This window comes from Ornithodoros turicata, chromosome 1 (genome assembly GCF_037126465.1).
Source record: "Ornithodoros turicata isolate Travis chromosome 1, ASM3712646v1, whole genome shotgun sequence".
Classification (NCBI taxonomy): domain Eukaryota; kingdom Metazoa; phylum Arthropoda; class Arachnida; order Ixodida; family Argasidae; genus Ornithodoros; species Ornithodoros turicata.
Window position 1 is genome coordinate 29192753 of NC_088201.1, and position 8936 is coordinate 29201688.

Below are 8936 nucleotides of genomic sequence, written 5' to 3' on the forward strand. Positions count from 1 at the left end.
TCATTAAATCAGTGCTCGTTAGCTCTCGCACCATGAATGCTACTACTAATCTTATGGTGCAAGGCGCAATAGCCCCGTCACACTTACGCGTCCGTGGCCACCTTCCTCCCGCCTGACTCACGGTTCGACAAAATTCATCTACACATCGTCGGCCCCTTACCGCCTTCTCAAGGCCAAACGTTACCTCTTAACAGTCATCGACCGTTTCACCCGGTGGCCGAAAGCAACACCCATCCCGGACATCACCGCAGCCACTGTGGCGGCGGCATTCGTAACCACCTGGATATCACGTTGTCGGCGCCCTCGGACCTAATGAAGCAGCAGAGGGGCGTGACATTATCACCGTGCCGCCTGCAGACCACTCGTACGACGCCCTCAAGACAGCTCTGACCCGGCGCACCACCGCGTCTGAACAGGAGCGCCTAAGACAACTCCTCACCGCTGAAGCCCTCGGCGACAGAAGGCCATCCCAGCTACTCCGCCGAATGCAACAACTCTTGGGCGACCGTGCTTCCGCCCTAGACGATTCCATCTTGCGCGAGCTGTTTTTGCAGCGGCTCCCGAACACGGTGCGCATGATTCTAACGACCTCCACCGCAGTCTCTCTTGAAGCCTTGGCCGAGATGGCTGATAAAATATTGGACATCGCACCGCCAACCATTCCCGATCCCACTGACTATGTCTCCCGCCTTCGCGACGTCTTCACCGGTCTGCGTCCCGCACCCACGCGCCTGGGCTCAACCACCAAGGTGTACGTCCACCCGGACCTCTCCTCGTGCACGCACGTCGTTGTGCGCGTCGACTCTGTTCGGAAACCGTTGCAGCCCCCATACAACGGTCCCTACCTCGTCATCGCACGCTCTCCGAAGCATTTCACGATCCGCATCAACGCGAAAGCAGAGGAGATCTCCATCGACAGGCTCAAGCCGGCCTACACCGAGTCACCGCCATCCACCGACGTCAACTTTCTGACGACCGAGGATTTTCCCCCTGCCAGATCCCCTTCGCAGCCCGCCAAACGCCGTCTGCGGGTCTCATGGGCGCCTAACCTGTGTCATCATCACTCATGGTCTTCGCCCATTCGCTAGGGGGGGGGGGGGGGGCAACTGTAGCGCCATCGTCACCACAATCATGTTCACCTGGCGCGAGCTGCAGAGCCTTCCACCAGATCATATGTCATTAAATCAGTTCTCGTTAGCTCTCGCACCATGAAGGTTGTCTTGTCTCCTTCATATGTATTGCTACTTAATATGAAGTTCTACCCTTCTAACGTCAAAAAAAATTGTTCACCGCTTTATGAACCGCTAGATATTATACCGCTAGATGATTGAGTAGTGCCACATGACGAGCGTCTTCGGCGGTCCCCACCCAGCCATGCTTATTAGTGAAGCGCTCAAGTAGGTTTAACAAACTTTACGTAATGTCGTCAGGGATACCGTGCCAAGATCTGCAGCTGCTGAAACCATTCGCGGGATTAGTGCCGCGGTTGAAACCGCCAGAAGCAGTGTCCGGACTGCCAGGAAAAAATGTAGTGAGCGGCATCCGCAGGCTAAGCGGTAAGAGTAAGCCCAACGCCATGTGTAGAGCTTAGTAACGGCTGTATATCAGGCGCTCCACGGGATATACGTATAACGTATTGACAGGAGAGGAGGACTGCCTATTCTAGCAAATCAATACTGCTTCTACAGAAAAATCGCCACAGGGGGATATAATTGTGCAGCAGAATAGAATCCTGCTTACTACCCATAACATGACAAGCAGACATTTTATTTATGAGTGGCGTACAGACGTGGACAGAGGGAGTGAGGACAGCAGGAAGGAGTGGGGACAGGGGGGGGGGGGTTGGTGTGCGTCCTGGGCTGACTTCAAGGGGAACTCTGCGGACATTCGCCTCGAAAGACTGTCGGAAAACCCAAAGAAAACCTCAGACAGCACAGCCGGTGGTACGATTCGAACTCACCACCTCCCAGTCTTTAGCACGACCTTGGCTACCGCCAACGAGCGGACACTATACGTTTGCAGGCGAAACCCGCGTTTCTGCACGTGGCCCATGGCAACCTATGGTCGGGTTTGCCGTTGCGCTGCACGCAAATCATGCACAGTCATAGTGCAGAGACCGACCGTCCTTCGTCTGCTGCAATGCTCTCGCATTTCTGACGCGTTTGGCTGTGCGTCAAAGAAGTACAGTTAATTATTTCTTTTAGCTCTCATCATCGCTACGAATTTGTTGGGCATCGTTTTAAACTGACGCATATAACAATCATTATCTTTTGCGCCCCATTTATGGTACCAGTAATCCTTATTTTTTGGCGCTTCGATGATAGGTGTATTAATCCAGGGACGGCGTATCAGGAGACCGCGTCGTCTTGACTACTTTTCGATATTTCGTTACTAATCGGGGACTTCCGCGTTTTGATTGAGACAAATCATCAATAATGAGAAAAGTTATCTGAAATGGGGGGGGAGGGGATATGTTTATTAAGAAAAAAAGAAAGGAAAGGAATCTGAAATGGGTTCATCATACACCTCAGCAGTTACGCATGTATTGGAATTGGTTTGTGCGTCATGATGTCGCCGGTAAACATGTTACCCGAGTGGTGCGGGGATTAAATAATCGGAGTAAAATGATTTTGGTAAGTATACGCGTAGTCCCCCAGTGTGCTTCGAGGGTCGATGTTTATGTCTCCACGGTCTCTTTATTGTTCGCGTAGCGTAAGAAAAGTTTATCGAGAAAGGAAGTAAAACAACGGACGCCAACTAACAGCGACCATTCCAGTCATGTTTCGATAAACAGTGCGCTACATGTGACTGGTGGCAAGGCAGAAGAAGAACTTGGACTGTCTTTGATAAAAAGCGCGACATCCCGAGATCGTGATAAACGGGCGTATCATTGTGTAACCGGGAATGACAGCCATTTTCACCCTTCTTTAGCCAAATTTCAGTGGTTACGTTTCAGAGATTGTACCGCCTACGTGACTTTTCAAATGATCCGACTCTGGACTCGCATCTTTTGGCATTCTTGTAGTTTTGTTCAGGTGTCTGCCAAACAGCTCAAGCCTAAAGCCACAGAATGCATTGTCATGGGAAAATTTGAATGACAGCATTCGATTCCAGAGAGAGAGAGAGAGAGAGAGGTAGTGAAGAAAAAATCGATTCGAAACAGGCCACCCAGCGGCACAGCACTGTAGCAAATGCTGATTAAGTTGCACAATTCCCGTGTTCCCACTAAAATTCTACGACTGATGAAATAATTGGCAGCGGTTCTCCCTCGCCGCGAAGCAATTTGATCTGCCAATGTTCCCACCTGACACGAACTACCTGCGACCAGTCCTAATGCTTTGACATCGTAGCAAGTGCGCCAATAAGTGGAATGTTATTACCATTCCCAATCGAATTTCCCGTGCGACGCTCCTAGGGTAACGGTTTCAGTCATACTCCGTCCGCTGGCGCCACGTAGCGGATGGTAGAACTCCTCCTTCCTTCCCCAAATTCCCGTCGAGCACTGCGCAGAGCAACACAACGTCGCTGTTCATCTAGGTGTGTATTTGCTCACGCTGGTGTGTTCACAACAGATGCGTCCGTCGTATCCCATGTTTGCTTTCTGTTTCGAGAGAGTACGTCCCTGAACCCCACATGCATTTTTGGAAATCTACCGGGCCAAACTTTGCCGGTTACCGGACTGATACAGGTGAGAGCGCTTCACAGCTGGCTTTCGCGTGGTCCCCGCGCGGCGCGGACTCTTCCTCTCTTCACTACGACATGGGCAAACGTATACTAAATAGTAGACATGTATTTTACGATGATGTCTCGTGCTTGCCCGTGTCACGGCTGCGGGGAAATGTTGCACTGTGGTGCAGCATTTCCCCGCGTTCTGTCGGATGTTATTGGAGAGTTTGCTTTCGCGTGAATTTCCGTTTTAATTAAGTCCCTTCGTTTGGAGGAATCTTTGCAGATTATGTTAGCGAAAACATCGATTGCCAAGTGCATTACCATTGCAAATACAGTTGTAAATAATATTACATTACTGTACTGCATATGTGCGTAGCGACTCCATAGATACGATACATTTTGTGTGGTCTTGATATTGAAGTAATTGGGCAAGGAAAAAAACAGAAAAGAAAGAGTCTCCCCTGCGGGGGCGACTTGGTTCCCCCCATTTGGCATCCTCCAATTGCGTCGCACGGAGAATACGTGAAGGTACGTTTACAGATATTTGGTAAGAAGGCGTTGGACTCGAAAACAAAATGACCCCGAATAAAGCTTCGCTCGGCACAGCTAAAAGGTATTTCTGCATTGTGACTGTGAACTGTCAACTATAGCTGCTGTGTATGAATGATACCCTGTAGCTGGTGGTGCAATTCCAAGACACACTCTAGATGTACTGAGTATCATGCCTCTGGGCCTCAATGTATCACACCACCATACCAGAAAGCTTCACGATTCCTCTGTGGAAAGTTTGTGCCAAACCTAGTTCACTTGCCTACCGTAATAGAGCTCGTTACAAAGCCCAGAATGGTGGCGATGTCGATTGATGGCGCGATGTAATAACGTCACAGTTAATGACGTCACACGCATATTGAAGAATTCGATTCCAGCAATATCTGGAACATTTTTTTATGCTCATATAATCCAGAAAGTGCGATAACGACCGCTGGCGTCGTCTGCTACGACCATTTGCTGGCGCCGGACGTGCCGGCCGACAGCCATCGCTCAAATTGCTTCCCACGCGTCAGAACTCCATAGACAGAACTTTCATTACTAATTTTCGCGAATGTCGTCATTTTTTCCCCCGTGAAATTAAAGAATCACTTGGATGACCCCCAATAATGTTTTGTTTTTGGCGTTTTGTGCAACGAATAAAATGCGAAAGAACGACGAGCGCTGGTTACCTGCAGGACCTCTGTTTCGCACACCTTTCAAATGTCCTCCACTCTTGGAAAGAGCGTATCCGAGAATGAGGGAACGAGGAGGGTGGTCGGTCAAAGCGACCATCACAGGTCAGGAGGAGGTACTAGCGTCACAAGATCAGGAACGGCGACACAAGAACGCTCATAAATGGGTTTAATACCAGTGAGCGGTGAAAATGTGTATAGGTGAACTCAGGTAGTAGTCAAGCCCGGGCATTGTGGGATGATGAAAGCAGACTTAAAAACCAAGACTCGAGACAGTGGGGCTCGGCGGTTGAAAGGATGCCCGAAAAAAAAAAAAAAATCAAGGTCTGAAGCGGGTCCGGTGTTAGCAGCCTGTCCGGTCCAAGATCGCTCTCGTTTCTGCAGGATATCTTCGCGCGGATCGGTGCACGTTCTCTGCCGCCTTGAAGCACGTATCGCTTCCGCTGACCCCCTCACTGTCTCTTGGCACTCAACTCGTGACAACGTCGTGACGTATAGTGTTCCCCTGGCATGTGAGTCGCGACGTAGACCGCGGCAGCTCAAGCGGGTATTAGCAGCGCGTGATCCGAGAAGAAACAACAGAAAGGCACGGGGACTTTTCGACATCACGCGAGGATCGTGCTGACCGTTCGGGGCTGCTTGCTTTGACTGGTTAATTTGATTGCGCAGTAACAATACACCGCAGAGCGAAAATATTTTGCATGGTGGCTCCTGATGGACAGCTTGACGAATGAGACAGGGTTTCGAGCCACGTTAAATGCCACCTCATTGCTCCTTTAAAACCCCGTGAAATGATGGTAACGACGACAGAAAAATGCAGACACTAGAATTAGCAACGAGGGCGTGCCACGAAGTTGAATATCACCGAACAAAATATACCCAACACAATTGGCCACGCTCTCAAACATTGAATATCGATCATACACTCATTGCAACATCATTTCTTCATTCCACGTTCATTCCCAGCTCTCTGATGTAAGGTTGAACGTTGGAGTCAAAGTCACCAAGGAAGAGGTTGCCTGTACAACCATGCAACACAAAATTGAGGTCCCGTAAGATGTTTCCCTACTTGCGTACCGTCCCTGACGCTGTGGTGAGGCGTTTACTTCGGAAACACGCATGTTCAGTTAGAAGAGACGTAATTGGAGGATGGATACGCTTCCGTGATTGGAGTGGACAGTAGCCCACCCAAGGAAGGTAGTAGTATATTCTACATTTATCGTGGCCATTTATCGTATGTCATGACCCAGGATGTCTTGTCACTATATGTTTTGTTATGGACTATGTTGAGATCCACATGCAGCACACTTAGCGCAGTTTTTAGCGCAGAACAATTTCGGTGAAGTTCGTGGTGCAGCTGACATTCCACGTCTAAATCAATGCGGAGTATTGAATACCGAATGGATAGTGGATGGATTGTGAAAAAAAATGCTGAACACTGTATTCACCAGAAAGTGTACGGTCACTCTTGTTTGTTACGTGTGGACACGAGCAGGGCACGCACACTTTGGCTCGAATAGGGTGCATGTGATGCCGTGTCACAATCCTGCAAATATGCGCTTCTGCAGGGTATGGGGCCAATTTACGGGCGCCTATATTAAACGAAAATGCAGCCTGACAAGCGCCGTGAAGCGGCACTACCGCTCGGTATATTGCTAGCTCAGTCCATCACAGCGAGCGTGCTCGTTTTCATAAATTTCAACTAATCTACGCGCCGTGAACTACACTAAGGAACCATGGTTTTTCATCATTTGCGGATCAACTCCTACTTGCAGTCGACGGTCTTTGCCTCTTCGTTTGTCGAGGAACTGTAGAACCTAATCGGCGGGGGCATGTGCCTGGGAAAGCGATGCCTTAACCTTGTTTTGTCATCCAGCTATCCCGCTTGGTAACAGACCACAATACAACAGGACTTGCAGATAAAGGCAATGTTCCTCCTCGGTAATAAAACTGTTGGTGGCAGGGTCGCATCCAGACCCTCGGTTTGGGGGGGGGGGGGGGGCGGTTTCTTTGTCAGAGCGCGTAGTGGGGGAGGGGAAAGAGGGAAATCCAATGTATAAACTGACGGTTTTTTTGGGGCGGGGGCGATCGCCCCCCCCCCCCCCCTTGGATCCGCCACTGGTCTGTGGTGAAGGTGACACGTATCTTCCATTGTTTTTCCGAAAGTGCTGATGGACAGTTGTTCTCTTGACATTCAATGAATCATCGATCAGTAGTAAATACTGTCCGACATATGCAGAGTATACAGCGGCCGCCATTAAAGGAGCAGTGAACGACCCTCCATAAACATCGGTTGCATGCGGCGGGGTAAAGTACATGAACAACGAACAACATGAATTCTTGCAGAAAAGCAATGATCGTAGCTGACCTGTAGCGCGCGCGTAGTGTCGACTAACACTCACTAATACTGAGTGTTAGTAGACCGTCGATAACGTGGCTTCCGAAGTAACGTGTCTACCGCACCCAATCAACAGATGACGGCGATTCACAATCAACAGATTCACGGCGACGTTATCAACGGTCTACTACCACTCTCTAATGTCACCGTGAAGTTATTGTACATACCGGAACCAATGGCAGCGTGCGTGACTCAGAATATTATCCGTTAAGTGGGTGCGGTAGACACGGTACTTTGGAAGCCATGTTGTTAATGGTCTACTAGTAGACTGTTCATAAAGTCCCCATGAAGTTATCGTACATACCAGAACCTGTGGCAGCGTGCGTGACTCAGAATATTATCCGTTGAGTGGGTGCGGTAGACACGGTACTTTGGAAGCCATGTTGTTAATGGTCTACTAGTAGACTGTTCATAAAGTCCCCATGAAGTTATCGTACATACCAGAACCTGTGGCAGCGTGCGTGACTCAGAATATTATCCGTTGAGTGGGTGCGGTAGACACGGTACTTTGGAAGCCATGTTGTTAATGGTCTACTAGTAGACTGTTCATAAAGTCCCCATGAAGTTATCGTACATACCAGAACCTATGGCAGCGTGCGTGACTCAGAATATTATCCGTTGAGTGGGTGCGGTAGACACGGTACTTTGGAAGCCATGTTGTTAATGGTCTACTAGTAGACTGTTCATAAAGTCCCCATGAAGTTATCGTACATACCAGAACCTATGGCAGCGTGCGTGACTCAGAATATTATCCGTTGAGTGGGTGCGGTAGACACGGCACTTTGGAAGCCATGTTGTTAATGGTCTACTAGTAGACTGTTCATAAAGTCCCCATGAAGTTATCGTACATACCAGAACCTATGGCAGCGTGCGTGACTCAGAATATTATCCGTTGAGTGGGTGCGGTAGACACGGCACTTTGGAAGCCATGTTGTTAATGGTCTACTAGTAGACTGTTCATAAAGTCCCCATGAAGTTATCGTACATACCAGAACCAATGGCAGCGTGCGTGACTCAGAATATTATCCGTTGAGTGGGTGAGGTAGACACGGTACTTTGGAAGCCATGTTGTTAATGGTCTACTAGTAGACTGTTCATAAAGTCCCCATGAAGTTATCGTACATACCAGAACCAATGGCAGCGTGCGTGACTCAGAATATTATCCGTTGAGTGGGTGAGGTAGACACGGTACTTTGGAAGCCATGTTGTTAATGGTCTACTAGTAGACTGTTCATAAAGTCCCCATGAAGTTATCGTACATACCAGAACCTATGGCAGCGTGCGTGACTCAGAATATTATCCGTTGAGTGGGTGCGGTAGACACGGTACTTTGGAAGCCATGTTGTTAATGGTCTACTAGTAGACTGTTCATAAAGTCCCCATGAAGTTATCGTACATACCAGAACCTATGGCAGCGTGCGTGACTCAGAATATTATCCGTTGAGTGGGTGCGGTAGACACGGTACTTTGGAAGCCATGTTGTTAATGGTCTACTAGTAGACTGTTCATAAAGTCCCCATGAAGTTATCGTACATACCAGAACCTATGGCAGCGTGCGTGACTCAGAATATTATCCGTTGAGTGGGTGCGGTAGACACGGTACTTTGGAAGCCATGTTGTTAATGGTCTAGTAGTAGACTGTTCAT